Source organism: Mytilus galloprovincialis, chromosome 4 (genome assembly GCF_965363235.1).
Source record: "Mytilus galloprovincialis chromosome 4, xbMytGall1.hap1.1, whole genome shotgun sequence".
In the NCBI taxonomy this organism is placed as follows: Eukaryota; Metazoa; Mollusca; class Bivalvia; order Mytilida; family Mytilidae; genus Mytilus; species Mytilus galloprovincialis.
In genome coordinates, this window is record NC_134841.1 from 85270321 (window position 1) to 85287557 (window position 17237).

Genomic DNA, 17237 nt, shown 5'->3' on the forward strand with positions numbered 1-17237 from the left:
TTTAATATATTGGTACATAAAATATGTTTTAAAATGTGTTACATTTAAAATCGAAAATATTTAAATAATGCAGATGTCTTGATAGTCATGCTGTCTTCTCTTTACATGCATAAACTTCACTTTAAAAATTTGATAAAATGATTTATATTAAAAAGTTATGCACGATGATTCGTAACACATCATAGCTGCATAGTTTTGACGACAATCACAGTTGGTTTACTTTCATGCATTTAAAATTTTAAACTCTGCTCCTTTTTATACGCAATAAATGCTATACATTTTATCTTGAACATGATTGTTTTTATAATGACTAGATGTTCAAAAAGCACAAACATTGCATTATTGCGGAACAAACATGTATGGCGCATTTTGTCTACTGTCGAACAAGCATTTGTTGTCGCATTTGGTCTACTGCCGAACAAACAAGTGTGGCGCATTTGGTCTACTGTCGGACAAGCATTTGTGGCGAAATTGACCTACTGTCGAATAAACGTTTGTGGCGAAATTGGCCTACTGTCGAACAAACGTATGTGGCGAAATTTGCCTACTGTCGAACAATCGTTTTTGGCGAAATTGGCCAACCGTCGAACAAACATGTGTGGCGAAATTTGCCTACTGTCGAACAAAAAAGGTGTGGCGATATTGGCCTACTGCCGAACAAACATATGTAGCGGAATCAGCCTACTGCCGAACAAACATGTGTGGGGATATTGGTCTATAATCCTGATACTGGTGTGGCATCTGATATTGGAATATTTGTGTGTTGTTCATTCCATGTTTTCTTTGGTGTGTTATGAATTCACTCTCAGTTTTCATTGTTATGTGACATATACTGCATGCGAACAGTGCTGCTTGAAAGCAAGGTTTTGTGGTTTTTGCACTATTATAGTCCGATGAAACTTTTCTATACTTCCTGTTTGTAGGATTTTCCTCATCCGATCTTATGTAGTTCCTCTCCCGGACAACGGTGTTAAATCTAACGCTCTTTTTAGACGAATTGTCCGTATTCATTGCTGCACACGTCTGACATCCTGGTATATTACCAATCCTGCTCCGGAGAGTATCTGTACCTGTGAAAGATCTGTTATTATTGTTTTGATCACAGTAAACGCATGTTATAGATTCAGTTGAGTTGTTCCGAAGTATTCCTTTCGGTTGTTGCACTTCTTTTCCCTTTGGGGATAGTCTCCTCTTAAGACCTTCTGAAAACGCTCGGACAGAAAATCCTCGTGTCGTCTTTTGAGTTTGCATGACTTGTTTTTAGATCTGAAACAAAAAAAAATAGTTGTTATAAATCACAGGGATATGATCAAAATGTATTATAAATGCTTTGTGCATCTCAAGGTTTACTTATGCCGGATTGGTTTTTTTTTATAGAATAAATATAACTTTTCAACTTCACGGTAAATTTGAATCAAAAACAAGCTTGTCTCTTTTAGAGAGTTGTCTCATTGGCAATCATACCACATCTTTTTTTATATTTACATGTATTGAGGACATGGGTTTTCAATACGTTAGTATCGTTCAAGTATTTTGTTTAAGCAGGAAGCGGATATTTAAGAAAATGTTATTGTTCGGGATTGCATGCATCTTTTTTTTCCAGCTGTACTGTACTTTTATGTGGTAATTGTTCAAATCGTTTTATCCACTCGCCAATTTGTCGCTCGAATTTCATTAATCGGTTACATTTCACAAAGGTAGAAATTATTTTGTTTATCGAAACTATAAGGTCCATTGACCAAGTTAATAAGATTTATTCCTATGAAGAATAAATCCGGTTATCGGAGGAAAGTGGGCTTACGTTTTGGGAGTTGTCCCGCTTTGAACACGTGGTGGAACTTGTTATGTATTATGAGTCACGTTAATTATTTTAACCTTGATAACTGTGACGTCATCATTCTTTCTTTACCACGTACGATACAGCAGAGGGAAGACGCAAAAAATTGGGTTCCGTATGAATTAACTAATGTTTGTTTCAAAAGTTACCCACCCACCCACCACTTAGATAAAAGACATACTCCTAAAATGTAGTTAATATACATGTGTTAAATGTTATATTATGTTATATCATGTTGTTCGTTTTTCTGCTGTTTTTGTTCTATTTTTCAGGTTGAAATGACTGGTAGCTTATTCCGATTGTAATCCCAATCCTTCGTCACGGCTTCAGACAAAGATTCCGACCATTGTAATCCCAATCCTTCGTCACGGCTTCAGACAAAGATTCCGACCATTTAATGGCGAAAATAGCGACACAACATCTACAAATATATTATGCTTCTTATAATGGAATTATGTATCCGCTGAGCTTCTGTTTCCCAGGGCCAGCATCCGATATATTTTGGAAGCAATAATGTTAATAAGGATATTATATTGATATATAAGGAAATGACATTATAAGGAATAACAATAAGGTGGAAATAAGGAATAAGGAATGGACAATAATGTGGAAATAAGGAATAAGGAATGGACAATAATGTAGAAATAAGGAATAAGGAATGGACTATAAGGTTTAATTATATATACTAGGGACTTGCCAATTATGTTTCTCGGCAGTCCCATTCTTTGTCAAGCCGTGGCCGTACAATTTTGTACTTTTGCCAAATAAAATATTTCTTACTTTATATATTTGTATGTCATTTGGCCCCACGTTGTCTCAGATAACCTTTTTCTTGAGAAATTTTCAGGTTAATTTATTTCATGGAATTTTAAATTAAATAGATTTTACAAGTACATCCAATACGAGTCACGAAACAAAGTATCAAAGAAGTTAAAGAAAGTGCGTCTGGTTTTGTTTTTTATGATTTACAAAAAAGGGAACATTCATATTCATATCAAAGAGACCCCCCCTTTTTTTTTAACCTCAATAACTCTAAAAAGAAAATTTGAATCATCACCAAAAAGTATACAGATCTTGAGATTAATATAAATAAAATTGTGTAAAGTTAAAAGCAATAACCATAAATCGTTTTTGAGATATTGTGCGAAAGTTTTAAGCAATAATCATGAATTGTTTCTGAAATACGGCGCGACATGTGAAAAAAACACACCCCTGTTTTAGTTATAAAAACCCGTAACTCTAAAGGTTTAAATCCTAATATCACCAAAAAGTATACAGATCGTTTGACAATCATAAGAAACAACTTTGATTAGTTTCATGAAATTTGGATAACAGTCATCAAGTTACGGTGCGACCGTGGCCTGTGGACGCCGGACATAAAGACAGACAGAGCTAGAACTTTAATTCATGTTCTTCATTTCAAAGTCACAGTGAGGACATCTACACGACTGTTATATTGAGGCAAACATCAAAGCAAAAACTGACATTTTAGTAACGTACACAAACTGGATCACCGTGACCTATTTATATTCCGGATGGATTTGAATTGATATGCATGTAGGATTTAAATTCAATCAAATGTGAAAAATCAAAGTGATGAGAAAGTCAAACCGATTGAAATGCAGATCCTTGGTCCACGCTTTGCTTACAATAAACACGGAGAATGTGTCCATGGGACACAGATTACCACCAGCTTGCATATAAATTTATGAAGGGGCATAACTCTAGAACAAAAAAAAAGTGACGACAACAAAATAAGAATTTAATCTGAGGTTTCTGATATTGAGCAAGGTGCATTATGTTTATGTTTCATAAAATTTGGTTGAGGCAAACTTAAGTTAAAGAACGGAAAACAATTACGGGACCTACAAAATGTCGGTTAAACGGACGGACCGACGGACAGAAGTATGGACTGACAATGGTAGCATTTTAAAGCAAGATTACAATTAAATCAATTATAATGTTTGGGTATGCCGAAGGGCGCGAAATTTGATACTCTATCACGGGAGACATCTTACATTTAAGGTTCATGTTGACTTTCCAACTGGAAACTTGAGGAATAGAGAAATGACAAGCAGACGAATAAAGTCTTCACATGATGAATATTTACTACCCTCATATAATTATACATTCCACCTACCTGAATTTTAAAGTACACAATTCATCTAAAGTAGTTATAATACAGTAAAGATCAAGAGCATGGACACTAATGAGAGTTTCTGAACCCGATACCAGGTACCCAACTACCGAGAAAACATTACAATACCAGCATTGTGTGGGAAAATAAATCGTATTTCTTAAGGCAAATTATTTGAAATAAAAACATTTGAAGCGGATCTGATGAAAGATTTTTATTTTTACGAAAAGCTTAATCTTTTTACTGTCCGAGCGAGCTATTATGTCCGAAAAGAAAAACCAGTAGAATACTAGAAATCGCCGGTTAAATCTGCGTGTCCGGGTTTTTTCAGAGCCTGGGGATATATGTTTTTTCTTAATGTAAATCGATAGTCTTTACTAGAGAAATGTGTATAAAATGGAGATTTTCGCCAGGATAGGAACGATTTTGGAAAGTAGTCATAATTTAAAATAATTTGAAAGTTATTTCTGTTTTGATTTAAGAGCTAAAGTATTATTCTTAAATTTATACAATGATTTTCAATTCTTTAAAAAGCTGATACCTACGTTATGTCAAAGTCATTTAATCAGTAACTATGATGACCACAAAAATGTTACACTTTCATTCAAGGTGTCAGCCTTGAAATTGAAAGATAAATAGTCATAAAAATTGCACCCATTTTGAAGTTTTGTCACAAACCGGTCCCAATTATACATAGATATAAGAAGACGTAGTATGAGTGCCAATGAGACAACTCTCCATCCAAGTCACAATTTGTAAAAGAAAAACAATTATTTAGGTCAAAGTACGTTCTTCAACACGGAGCCTTGACTGACACCGAACAGCAAGCTATAAAGGGCCCCAAAATGACTTTACAACGGTATTGGCATTTCTCAATAGATTCTAAAAAAAATTAATCTGTAATTTTCATCGTTATGAATTATTTGGCCATATCATTAATTAATATAAACTATTTAAAAAGACGGTCGGCTAGAATAGTGTTATCGAATTATAGAAAAGGAAACCGCTTATACGTTTCATTTATTTTTACGTGAAGATAAAGTTGTCTAAATGAAGAATCAGGAACGTGGGTTGGTCTACACATAAAAGTAGTAGACGTTTATATACTCGAATATTTTATAAAATAGCATTACATTTTAAAATATTAACATACAATTTAAAAAATCACGAGACTGTCTTGCAAATATGTTTGTAATAAATGTTAATGTTTCCTGAATCGATTCGTGTATTTTGGTGTTGTTTTTTTTTATCAATTTTAAAAAGAAGAAAAACGTTTAAAATGAAAAAAAATCTTAAACCTTACCTTCTTAACGATCCAATAGAAAATTTCGGAAAATAAAAAATACTCACTTCTTTCCTTTCACGTGTTTAACTTCACATGTACAAATAATTGTCCGGTCGTTGTTTTATTATAAGTCTTAATTTGAGTAAATATTTGACAGTATTACTCCTTTTGACGTTTAGCTATCCAAATTACGAAAAATGTGTCTCTAAATGCTACAATTAGACAGCTAATTAGCACTTTTATTACATACGGCAGGTTGCCCCACATAGATTATAACCACACAGACTGATGAACAGTTTAAATCGTTGAATGGATTACGAAATGCAATAGCAGTGGACCAAAACAAACGTTTGTAGGTCAGCTTGAATAAAGACCTGTTGAGAATTATACTTATTATAATGCAGAAAGATTAAGAGATAAAAAAGAGATGCATTATATCTATTATTCTTCGTTTCATTGACATGTGTCAAACTCCGCTAACATAATAAGGACGTCTAGGGCCTGAATCGACTATTTTCTATTTTTTTTGCATAAGCATTATTTCCCATTTAGGTCAAGTAGTTTTAAATTGATAGACGGTTTATAAAAAAATACTTCCTAAAAATAAACCTTAAATATGGAATGTTATTAAATCCGCAACCTTTTGCCCTTAAATACATTTTCATCACCGATTAGAATCAGTTAAAAAATAAATTAATAAACGTCCCTTTCATTAACAGCTGGTCCCGAGACTTTTGACAAAAGATACTACTGCAATACAAGAATGGGCGTCAAGTTGGTTACCTATTCCCTATTCCCTATTCGTTACCTATTCCCTATTCCCTATTCGTTGCCTATTCGTTACCTATTCCCTATTCCCTATTCGTTACCTATTCGTTACCTATTCCCTATTCCCTATTCGTTGCCTATTCGTTACCTATTCCCTATTCCCTATTCGTTACCTATTCGTTACCTATTCCCTATTCCCTATTCGTTACCTATTCGTTACTTATTTGATTTTTAATATCCTTCCCCCTTTTTAATTATGGCATGGAATAGTTTAATATGGCTGCCGTTACCATGGAAACGGCACAATTGTGAAAAAAATGAGCTTTTGGTTTTTGGTGAACTGTTTGGATATGCTTCAACTCAGAATCATCATTTTTTAAACAATGTAGGTGCCCACTATATACAGGTGTTGGATGATTTTGGCGATCATTGGAACTACTATGTTGCCATGGAAACTACACCAAAATTTTCAAAATTCTAAAAATGCTCAAAACTTCATGAAACTTCACAGTAATGATGAGCAACATTGGAGTTGGAATTTCCAAAATAGGTCTTGTTACCATGGAAACAATGCAAAAAGGTCAAAAATTTCAAAAATAAGAATTTTCCGCAAACTGGATGAAAATTTACAGGAATGGTAACTGGCATAGGCAGAGTTGGATTTTGAAGTTAGAATTTTCAAAATGGCCGTCGTAACCATGGAAACAGCAAAAATATCAAAAATTCAAAATGTTCAAACTTAATGAAACTTTGCAAAAATGTTACTAGACATCTGTAGATGCTCTCTTTGACTTTGGAATTGTCAAAATGGCTGTCGCTCACCTGGTAATAGGGGGAAGGGGTGCCTTCCGTTATTGCTAGCAATTACAAATCTAGTTGTTAATAGTCTTACATATGGTAATAGTTCTGAATTGGTTGAGGTAAAATGATCTTTTTATGACCTATTTATATGTGTTTGTGCTCAACCGATCCTTTTACTTCATGTTCGATACGCATTTGTTCCTTACTTGTTTTTTATACGTTCTACCTTTTAACTGCTTTATGTCCGTATGTTTGAAGATGGATCTTGGTTCGACGGGATGAAATCACCGTGTTAGCGCTTGCGTAAAAACGAAGATGTGGTATGATTACCAATGAGACAACACTCCACATTAGACCAAAATGACACAGAAATTATCAACTATAGTTCACTGTACGGCCTTCAACAATGAGCATAGCCCAAACCGTGTAGTCACCTATAAAAGGCCCAGACATGACAACCTCATACAATTCAAACAACAAAACTGACGGCCGTATTTCATATACAAAAAAATAAATGGAAATATGTAACACAAAAACAAACGATAACTACTTAATTTCAGGCTCTTGTCTAGGGACAGGCACATCCTTACATAATGTGGTAGAGTTAAACATGTAAGCAGGGTGTACATCGTTTCGGAGCATGCTATTACCTTGTTTAATTCGTTCCATCACTCGCTTATAATTCGCTTATAATACGTGTATCTTACGTTGCACCTTTTAAAACATGATTTTCAATTGTTTTGTTGTCTCTGGTGGAAGATTTGGGCTCTTAGAGGTGATATAACTCTATAAGTGCATTTGTATCCGTTCCAGCGGTCGGATAATACCCTGTTAAATATTCGTTACTATTTCGCTTTTAAAAAGTTTGTTGTACGTTGCACCTTTTAGAAAAGGATTTCCAATTGTGTTCATATCTCTGGTGGTAATAATGTGTTCTTATAGATGAAATACCCCTATAAGCGCATAAGTACTCGTTCCAGCGATCGGTTAATACCCTGTTACCTATTCGTTACCTATTCGTTACCTATTCACTTATAGTACGTTTGTTGTACGTTGAACCTTTTAGAAAAGGATTTTCAATTAAATTCATATCTCTAATGGTAACAATGTGTTCTTAGAGATGAAATGACCCCATTAAAGCGCATGTACCCGTTCCAGCGCTCGGTAAATAACCTGTTACCTATTCGTTACTTATTCGCTTTTAATGCGCGGGGTATACGGTGCACCTTGAAATAAATCGTTTTTTAATTGTGTTCAGGTCTCTGGTGATAAGAATGTGTTCTTAGAGATAAAATTACCCTATTAGCGCGCATGTACCCGTTCCAGCGCTCGGTTAATACCCTGTTACCTATTCTTTACCTATTCGTTACCTATTCGTTACCTATTCGTTACCTATTCGCTTATAATACATTTTTTTATACGTTGCACCTGTTAGAAAAGGATTTTCAATTATGTCCAGGTCTCAGACGGTAACAATGTGTTCTTAGAGATGAAATGACCCCATTAGAGCGCATGTACCCGTTCCAGCGCTCGGTAAATAACCTGTTACCTATTCATTACCTTTTCGCTTTTAATGCGAGGGGTATACGGTGCACCTTGAAATAAATCGTTTTTTAATTGTGTTCAGGTTTCTGGTGGTAAGAATGTGTTCTTAGAGATGAAATGACCCTATTAGCGCGCATGTAAGCGTTCCAGCGCTCGGTTAATACCCTGTTACCTATTCGTTACCTATTCGTTACCTATTCGCTTATAATACATTTTTTTATACGTTTCACCTGTTAGAAAAGGATTTTCAATTATGTCCATGTCTCAGGTGGTAACAATGTGTTCTTATAGATGAAATGACCCCATTAGAGCGCATGTACCCGTTCCAGCGCTCGGTAAATAACCTGTTACCTATTCGTTACCTATTCGCTTTTAATGCGCGGGGTATACGCTGCACCTTGAAATAAATCGTGTTTTAATTGTGTTCATGTCTGGTGGTAACAATGTGTTCTTAGAGATGAAATGACCCCATTAGAGCGCATGTACCCGTTCCAGCGCTCGGTTAAATAACCTGTTACCTATTCGTTACTTATTCGCTTTTAATGCGCGGGGTATACGGTGCACCTTGAAATAAATCGTTTTTTAATTGTGTTCAGGTCTCTGGTGGTAAGAATGTGTTCTTAGAGATGAAATTACCCTATTAGCGCGCATGTACCCGTTCCAGCGCTCGGTTAATACCCTGTTACCTATTCGTTACCTATTCGTTACCTATTCGCTTATAATACATTTTTTTATACGTTTCACCTGTTAGAAAAGGATTTTCAATTATGTCCATGTCTCAGGTGGTAACAATGTGTTCTTAGAGATGAAATGACCCCATTAGAGCGCATGTACCCGTTCCAGCGCTCGGTAAATAACCTGTTACCTATTCGCTTTTAATGCGCGGGGTATACGATGCACCTTGAAATCAATCGTGTTTTAATTGTGTTCATGTCTGGTAGTAACAATGTGTTCTTAGAGATGAAATGACCCCATTAGAGCGCATGTACCCGTTTCAGCGCTCGGTAAATAACCTGTTACCTATTCGTTACTTATTCGCTTTTAATGCGCGGGGTATACGGTGCACCTTGAAATAAATAGTTTTTTAATTGTGTTCAGGTCTCTGGTGGTAAGAATGTGTTCTTAGAGATGAAATTACCCTATTAGCGCGCATGTATCCGTTCCAGCGCTCGGTTAATACCCTGTTACCTATTCGTTACCTATTCGTTACCTATTCGCTTATAATACATTTTTTATACGTTTCACCTGTTAGAAAAGGATTTTCAATTATGTCCAGGTCTCAGATGGTAACAATGTGTTCTTAGAGATGAAATGACCCCATTAGAGCGCATGTACCCGTTCCAGCGCTCGGTAAATAACCTGTTACCTAGTCGTTACTTATTCGCTTTTAATGCGCGGGGTATACGGTGCACCTTGAAATAAATCGTTTTTTAATTGTGTTCAGGTTTTTGGTGGTAAGAATGTGTTCTTAGAGATGAAATTACCCTATTAGCGCATGTACCCGTTCCAGCGCTCGGTTAATACCCTGTTACCTATTCGTTACCTATTCGTTACCTATTCGCTTATAATACATTTTTTTATACGTTTCACCTGTTAGAAAAGAATTTTCAATTATGTCCAGGTCTCAGACGGTAACAATGTGTTCTTAGAGATGAAATGACCCCATTAGAGCGCATGTACCCGTTCCAGCGCTCGGTAAATAACCTGGTACCTATTCGTTACCTATTCGCTTTTAATGCGCGGGGTATACGCTGCAACTTGAAATAAATCGTGTTTTAATTGTGTTCATGTCTGGTGGTAACAATGTGTTCTTAGAGATGAAATGACCCCATTAGAGCGCATGTACCCGTTCCAGCGCTCGGTAAATAACCTGTTACCTATTCGTTACTTATTCGCTTTTAATGCGCGGGGTATACGGTGCACCTTGAAATAAATCGTTTTTTAATTGTGTTCAGGTCTCTGGTGGTAAGAATGTGTTCTTAGAGACGAAATGACCCTATTAGCGCGCATGTACCCGTTCCAGCGCTCGGTTAATACCCTGTTACCTATTCGTTACCTATTCGCTTATAATACATTTTTTTATACGTTTCACCTGTTAGAAAAGGATTTTCAATTATGTCCATGTCTCAGGTGGTAACAATGTGTTCTTAGAGATGAAATTACCCTATTAGCGCTCATGTACCTGTTCCAGCGCTCGGTTAATACCCTGTTACCTATTCGTTACCTATTCGGTTATAATACATTTTTTTATACGTTGCACCTGTTAGAAAAGGATTTTTAATTCAGTTCATATCTCTGGTGGTAATAATGTGTTCTTTTAGATGAAATACCCCTATTAGCGCGTATGCACTCGTTCCAGCGCTCGGATAATACCCTGTTACTGATTCGTTCCCTATTCGCTTTTAATGCGTGGGTTATACGCTGCACCTTGAAATAAATCGTTTTTCAATTGTGCCCATGTCTCTGGTGGTAACAATGTGTTCTTAGAGATGAAATGACTCTATTAGCACGCATGTACCCGTTCCAGCGCTCGCTCTATACCCTGTTACCTATTCGTTACCTATTCACTCATAATACGTTTGTTGTACGTTGCACCTTTCAGAAAAAGGATTTTCAATGGTGTCCGTGTCTCTGGTGGTAACAATGTGTTCTTAGAGATGAAATGATCCTATTAGCGCGTATGTACCCGTTCCAGCGCTCGATAAATACCCTGTTACCTATTCGTTACCTATTCACTTATAATACGTTTGTTGTACGTTGCACCTTTTAGAAAAGGATTTTTAATTCAGTTCATATCTCTGGTGGTAATACTAGTAATGTGTTCTTTTAGATGAAATACCACTATTAGCGCGTATGTACTCGTTCCAGCGCTCAGTTAATACCCTGCTACTTATTCGTTCCTTATTTGCTTTTAATGCACGCGGTATACGTTGCACCTTGAAATAAATCGTTTTTTTAATTGTGTTCATGTCTCTGGTGGTAACAATGTGTTCTTAGAGATGAAATGACCCTATTAGAGCGCATGAACCCGTTCCAGCGCTCGCTTAATACCCTGTTACCTATTCGTTACCTATTCACTTATAATACGTTTGTTGTATGTTGCACCTTTTAGAAAAGGATTTTTAATTGTCTCCATGTCTTTTGTGGTAACAATGTGTTCTTAGAGATGAAATTACCCTATTAGCGCGCATGTACCCGTTCCAGCGCTCGGTTAATACCCTGTTACCTATTCGTTACCTATTCGTTACCTATTCACTTATAATACGTTTGTTGTACGTTGCACCTTTTAGAAAAGGATTTTTAATTCAGTTCATATCTCTGGTGGTAATAATGTGTTCTTTTAGATGAAATACCCCTATCAGCGCGTATGTACTCGTTCCAGCGCTCAGTTAATACCCTGCTTCTTATTCGTTCCTTATTTGCTTTTAATGCACGAGGTATACGTTGCACCTTGAAATAAATCGTTTTTTTAATTGTGTTCAGGTCTCTGGTGGTAACAATGTGTTCTTAGAGATGAAATGACCCTATTAGAGCGCATGAACCCGTTCCAGCGCTCGTTTAATACCCTGTTACCTATTCGTTACCTATTCACTTATAATACGTTTGTTGTATGTTGCACCTTTTAGAAAAGGAACCGTTCCAGCGCTCGGTAAATACCCTGTTACCTATTCGTTACCTATTCACTTATAATACGTTTGTTGTACGTTGCACCTTTCAGAAAAGGATTTTCAATGGTGTCCGTGTCTCTGGTGGTAACAATGTGTTCTTAGAGATGAAATGACCCTATTAGCGCGCATGTACCCGTTCCAGCGCTCGATAAATACCATGTTACCTATTCGTTACCTATTCACTTATAATACGTTTGTTGTACGTTGCACCTTTTAGAAAAGGATTTTTAATTCAGTTCATATCTCTGGTGGTAATAATGTGTTCTTTTAGATGAAATACCCCTATTAGCGCGTATGTACTCGTTCCAGCGCTCAGTTAATACCCTGCTTCTTATTCGTTCCTTATTTGCTTTTAATGCACGAGGTATACGTTGCACCTTGAAATAAATCGTTTTTTAATTGTGTTCATGTCTCTGGTGGTAACAATGTGTTCTTAGAGATGAAATGACCCTATTAGAGCGCATGAACCCGTTCCAGCGCTCGTTTAATACCCTATTACCTATTCGTTACCTATTCACTTATAATACGTTTGTTGTATGTTGCACCTTTTAGAAAAGGATTTTTAATTGTCTCCATATCTCTTGTGGTAACAATGTGTTCTTAGAGATGAAATTACCCTATTAGCGCGCATGTATCCGTTCCAGCGCTCGGTGAATACCCTGTTACCTATTCGTTACCTATTCGTTACCTATTCACTTATAATACTTTTGTTGTATGTTGCACCTTTTAGAAAAGGATTTTTAATTGTCTCCATGTCTCTGGTGGTAACAATGTGTTCTTAGAGATGAAATGACCCTATTAGCGTGCATGTACCCGTTCCAGCGCTCGATAAATACCCTGTTACCTATTCGTTACCTATTCACTTATATTACGTTTGTTGTACGTTGCATCTTTTAGAAAAGGATTTTGAATTCAGTTCATATCTCTGGTGGTAATAATGTGTTCTTTTAGATGAAATACCCCTATTAGCGCATATGTACTCGTTCCAGCGCTCAGTTAATACCCTGCTTCTTATTCGTTCCTTATTTGCTTTGAATGCACGAGGTATACGTTGCACCTTGAAATAAATCGTTTTTTAATTGTGTTCATGTCTCTGGTGGAACGGTACATGAGCGCTAATAGGGTAATTTCATCTCTAAGAACACATTGTTACCACTTGAGACATGGACATAATTGAAAATCCTTTTCTAACAGTTGAAACGTATAAAAAAATGAATTATATGCGAAAAGGTAACGAATAGGTAACGAATAGGTAACAGGGTATTAACCGAGCGCTGGAACGGGTACATGCGCGCTAATAGGGTAATTTAATCTCTAAGAACACATTCTTACCACCAGAGACCTGAACACAATTAAAAAACGATTTATTTCAAGGTGCACCGTATACCCCGCGCATTAAAAGCGAATAGGTAACGAATAGGTAACAGGTTATTTACCGAGCGCTGGAACGGGAACATGCGCTCCAATGGGGTCATTTCATCTCTAAGAACACATTGTTACCGTCTGAAACCTGGACATAATTGAAAATCCTTTTACAACAGGTGAAACGTATAAAAAAATGTATTATAAGCGAATAGGTAACGAATAGGTAACGAATAGGTAACAGGGTATTAACCGAGCGCTGGAACGGGTACATGCGCGCTAATAGGGTAATTTCATCTCTAAGAACACATTGTTACCACCAGGCATGAACACAATTAAAAAACAATTTATTTCAAGGTGCACCGTATACCCCGCGCATTAGAAGCGAATAGGTAACGAATAGGTAACAGGTTATTTACCGAGCGCTGGAACGGGTACATGCGCTCTAATGGGGTCATTTCATCTCTAAGAACACATTGTTACCACCTGAGACATGAACACAATTAAAACACGATTTATTTCAAGTTGCAGCGTATACCCTGCGCATTAAAAGCGAATAGGTAACGAATAGGTAACAAGATTATTTACCGAGCACTGGAACGGATACATGAGCGCTAATAGGGTAATTTCATCTCTGAGAACACATTGTTACCATCTGAGACATGAACACAATTAAAACACGATTTATTTCAAGTTGCAGCGTATACCCCGCGCATTAAAAGCGAATAGGTAACGAATAGGTAACGAATGGGTAACAGGGTATTAACCGAGCGCTGGAACGGGTACATGCGCGCTAATAGGGTCATTTCATATCTAAGAACACATTCTTACCACCAGAGACCTGAACACAATTAAAAAACGATTTATTTCAAAGTGCACCGTATACCCCGCTCATTAAAAGCGAATAGGTAACGAATAGGTAACAGGTTATTTACCGAGCGCTGGAACGGGTACATGCGCTCTAATGGGGTCATTTCATCTCTAAGAACACATTGTTACCACCAGAGACCTGAACACAATTAAAAAACGATTTATTTCAAGTTGCAGCGTATACCCCGCGCATTAAAAGCGAATAGGTAACGAATAGGTAACAGGTTATTTACCGAGCGCAGGAACGGGTACATGCGCTCTAATGGGGTCATTCCATCTCTAAAAACACATTGTTACCGTCTGAGACCTGGACATAATTGAAAATCCTTTTCTAACAGGTGAAACGTATAAAAAATGTATTATAAGCGAATAGGTAACGAATAGGTAACGAATAGGTAACAGGGTATTAACCGAGCGCTGGAACGGGTACATGCGCGCTAATAGATTAATTTCATCTCTAAGAACACATTGTTACCACCAGAGACCTGAACACAATTAAAAAACGATTTATTTCAAGGTGCACCGTATACCCCGCGCATTAAAAGCGAATAGGTAACGAATAGGTAACAGGTTATTTACCGAGCGCTGGAACGGGTACATGCGCTCTAATGGGGTCATTTCATCTCTAAGAACACATTGTTACCACCTGAGACATGAACACAATTAAAACACGATTTATTTCAAGTTGCAGCGTATACCCCGTGCATTAAAAGCGAATAGGTAACGAATAGGTAACAAGATTATTTACCGAGCACTGGAACGGGTACATGAGCGCTAATAGGGTAATTTCATCTCTAAGAACACATTGTTACCACCTGAGACATGGACATAATTGAAAATCCTTTTCTAACAGGTGAAACGTATAAAAAAATGTGTTATAAGCGAATAGGTAACGAATAGGTAACGAATGGATAACAGGGTATTAACCGAGCGCTGGAACGGGTACATGCGCGCTAATAGATTAATTTCATCTCTAAGAACACATTGTTACCACCAGACATGAACACAATTAAAAAACGATTTATTTCAAGGTGCACCGTATACCCCGCGCATTAAAAGCGAATAGGTAACGAATAGGTAACAGGTTATTTACCGAGCGCTGGAACGGGTACATGCGCTCTAATGGGGTCATTTCATCTCTAAGAACACATTGTTACCACCAGACATGAACACAATTAAAACACGATTTATTTCAAGGTGCAGCGTATACCCCGCGCATTAAAAGCGAATAGGTAACGAATAGGTAACAGGTTATTTACCGAGCGCTGGAACGGGTACATGCGCTCTAATGGGGTCATTTCATCTCTAAGAACACATTGTTACCGTCTGAGACCTGGACATAATTGAAAATCCTTTTCTAACAGGTGAAACGTATAAAAAAAATGTATTATAAGCGAATAGGTAACGAATAGGTAACGAATAGGTAACAGGGTATTAACCGAGCGCTGGAACGGGTACATGCGCGCTAATAGGGTAATTTCATCTCTAAGAACACATTCTGACCACCAGAGACCTGAACACAATTAAAAAACGATTTATTTCAAGGTGCACCGTATACCCCGTGCATTAAAAGCGAATAGGTAACGAATAGGTAACAGGTTATTTACCGAGCGCTGGAACGGGTACATGCGCTCTAATGGGGTCATTTCATCTCTAAGAACACATTGTTACCGTCTGAGACCTGGACATAATTGAAAATCCTTTTCTAACAGGTGAAACGTATAAAAAAATGTATTATAAGCGAATAGGTAACGAATAGGTAACGAATAGGTAACAGGGTATTAACCGAGCGCTGGAACGGGTACATGCGTGCTAATAGGGTAATTTCATCTCTAAGAACATATTCTTACCACCAGAGACCTGAACACAATTAAAAAACGATTTATTTCAAGGTGCACCGTATTCCCCCGCGCATTAAAAGCGAATAAGTAACGAATAGGTAACAGGTTATTTACCGAGCGCTGGAACGGGTACATGCGCTCTAATGGGGTCATTTCATCTCTAAGAACACATTGTTACCATCAGAGATATGAATTTAATTGAAAATCCTTTTCTAAAAGGTTCAACGTACAACAAACGTACTATAAGTGAATAGGTAACGAATAGGTAACGAATAGGTAACAGGGTATTAACCGATCGCTGGAACGAGTACATATGCGCTTATAGGGGTATTTCATCTATAAGAACACATTATTACCACCAGAGATATGAACACAATTGGAAATCCTTTTCTAAAAGGTGCAACGTACAACAAACTTTTTAAAAGCGAATTAGTAACGAATATTTAACAGGGTATTATCCGACCGCTGGAACGGATACAAATGCACTTATAGAGTTATATCACCTCTAAGAGCCCAAATCTTCCACCAGAGACAACAAAACAATTGAAAATCATGTTTTAAAAGATGCAACGTAAGATACACGTATTATAAGCGAATTATAAGCGAGTGATGGAACGAATTAAACAAGGTAATAGCATGCTCCGAAACGATGTACACCCTGCTTACATGTTTAACTCTACCACATTATGTAAGTATGTGCCTGTCCCTAGACAAGAGCCTGAAATTAAGTAGTTATCGTTTGTTTTTGTGTTACATATTTCCGTTTATTTTTTTGTATATGAAATACGGCCGTCAGTTTTGTTGTTTGAATTGTATGAGGTTGTCATGTCTGGGCCTTTTATAGGTGACTACACGGTTTGGGCTATGCTCATTGTTGAAGGCCGTACAGTGAACTATAGTTGATAATTTCTGTGTCATTTTGGTCTAATGTGGAGTGTTGTCTCATTGGTAATCATACCACATCTTCGTTTTTACGCAAGCGCTAACACGGTGATTTCATCCCGTCGAACCAAGATCCATCTTCAAACATACGGACATAAAGCAGTTAAAAGGTAGAACGTATAAAAAACAAGTAAGGAACAAATGCGTATCGAACATGAAGTAAAAGGATCGGTTGAGCACA

At 37.0% G+C, this 17237-nt stretch overlaps 1 long non-coding RNA gene across 1 annotated transcript in view; it reads right to left on the reverse strand.

Annotated features, from left to right (window-relative positions):
• Window positions 1-17237, reverse strand: part of LOC143073223 (uncharacterized) — a 20927-nt gene continuing 3690 nt past the window's right edge. The window contains exon 2 of the long non-coding RNA XR_012977433.1: window positions 1-1266. This is a non-coding gene — a long non-coding RNA (uncharacterized LOC143073223). The remainder of the gene's footprint in view (window positions 1267-17237) is intronic.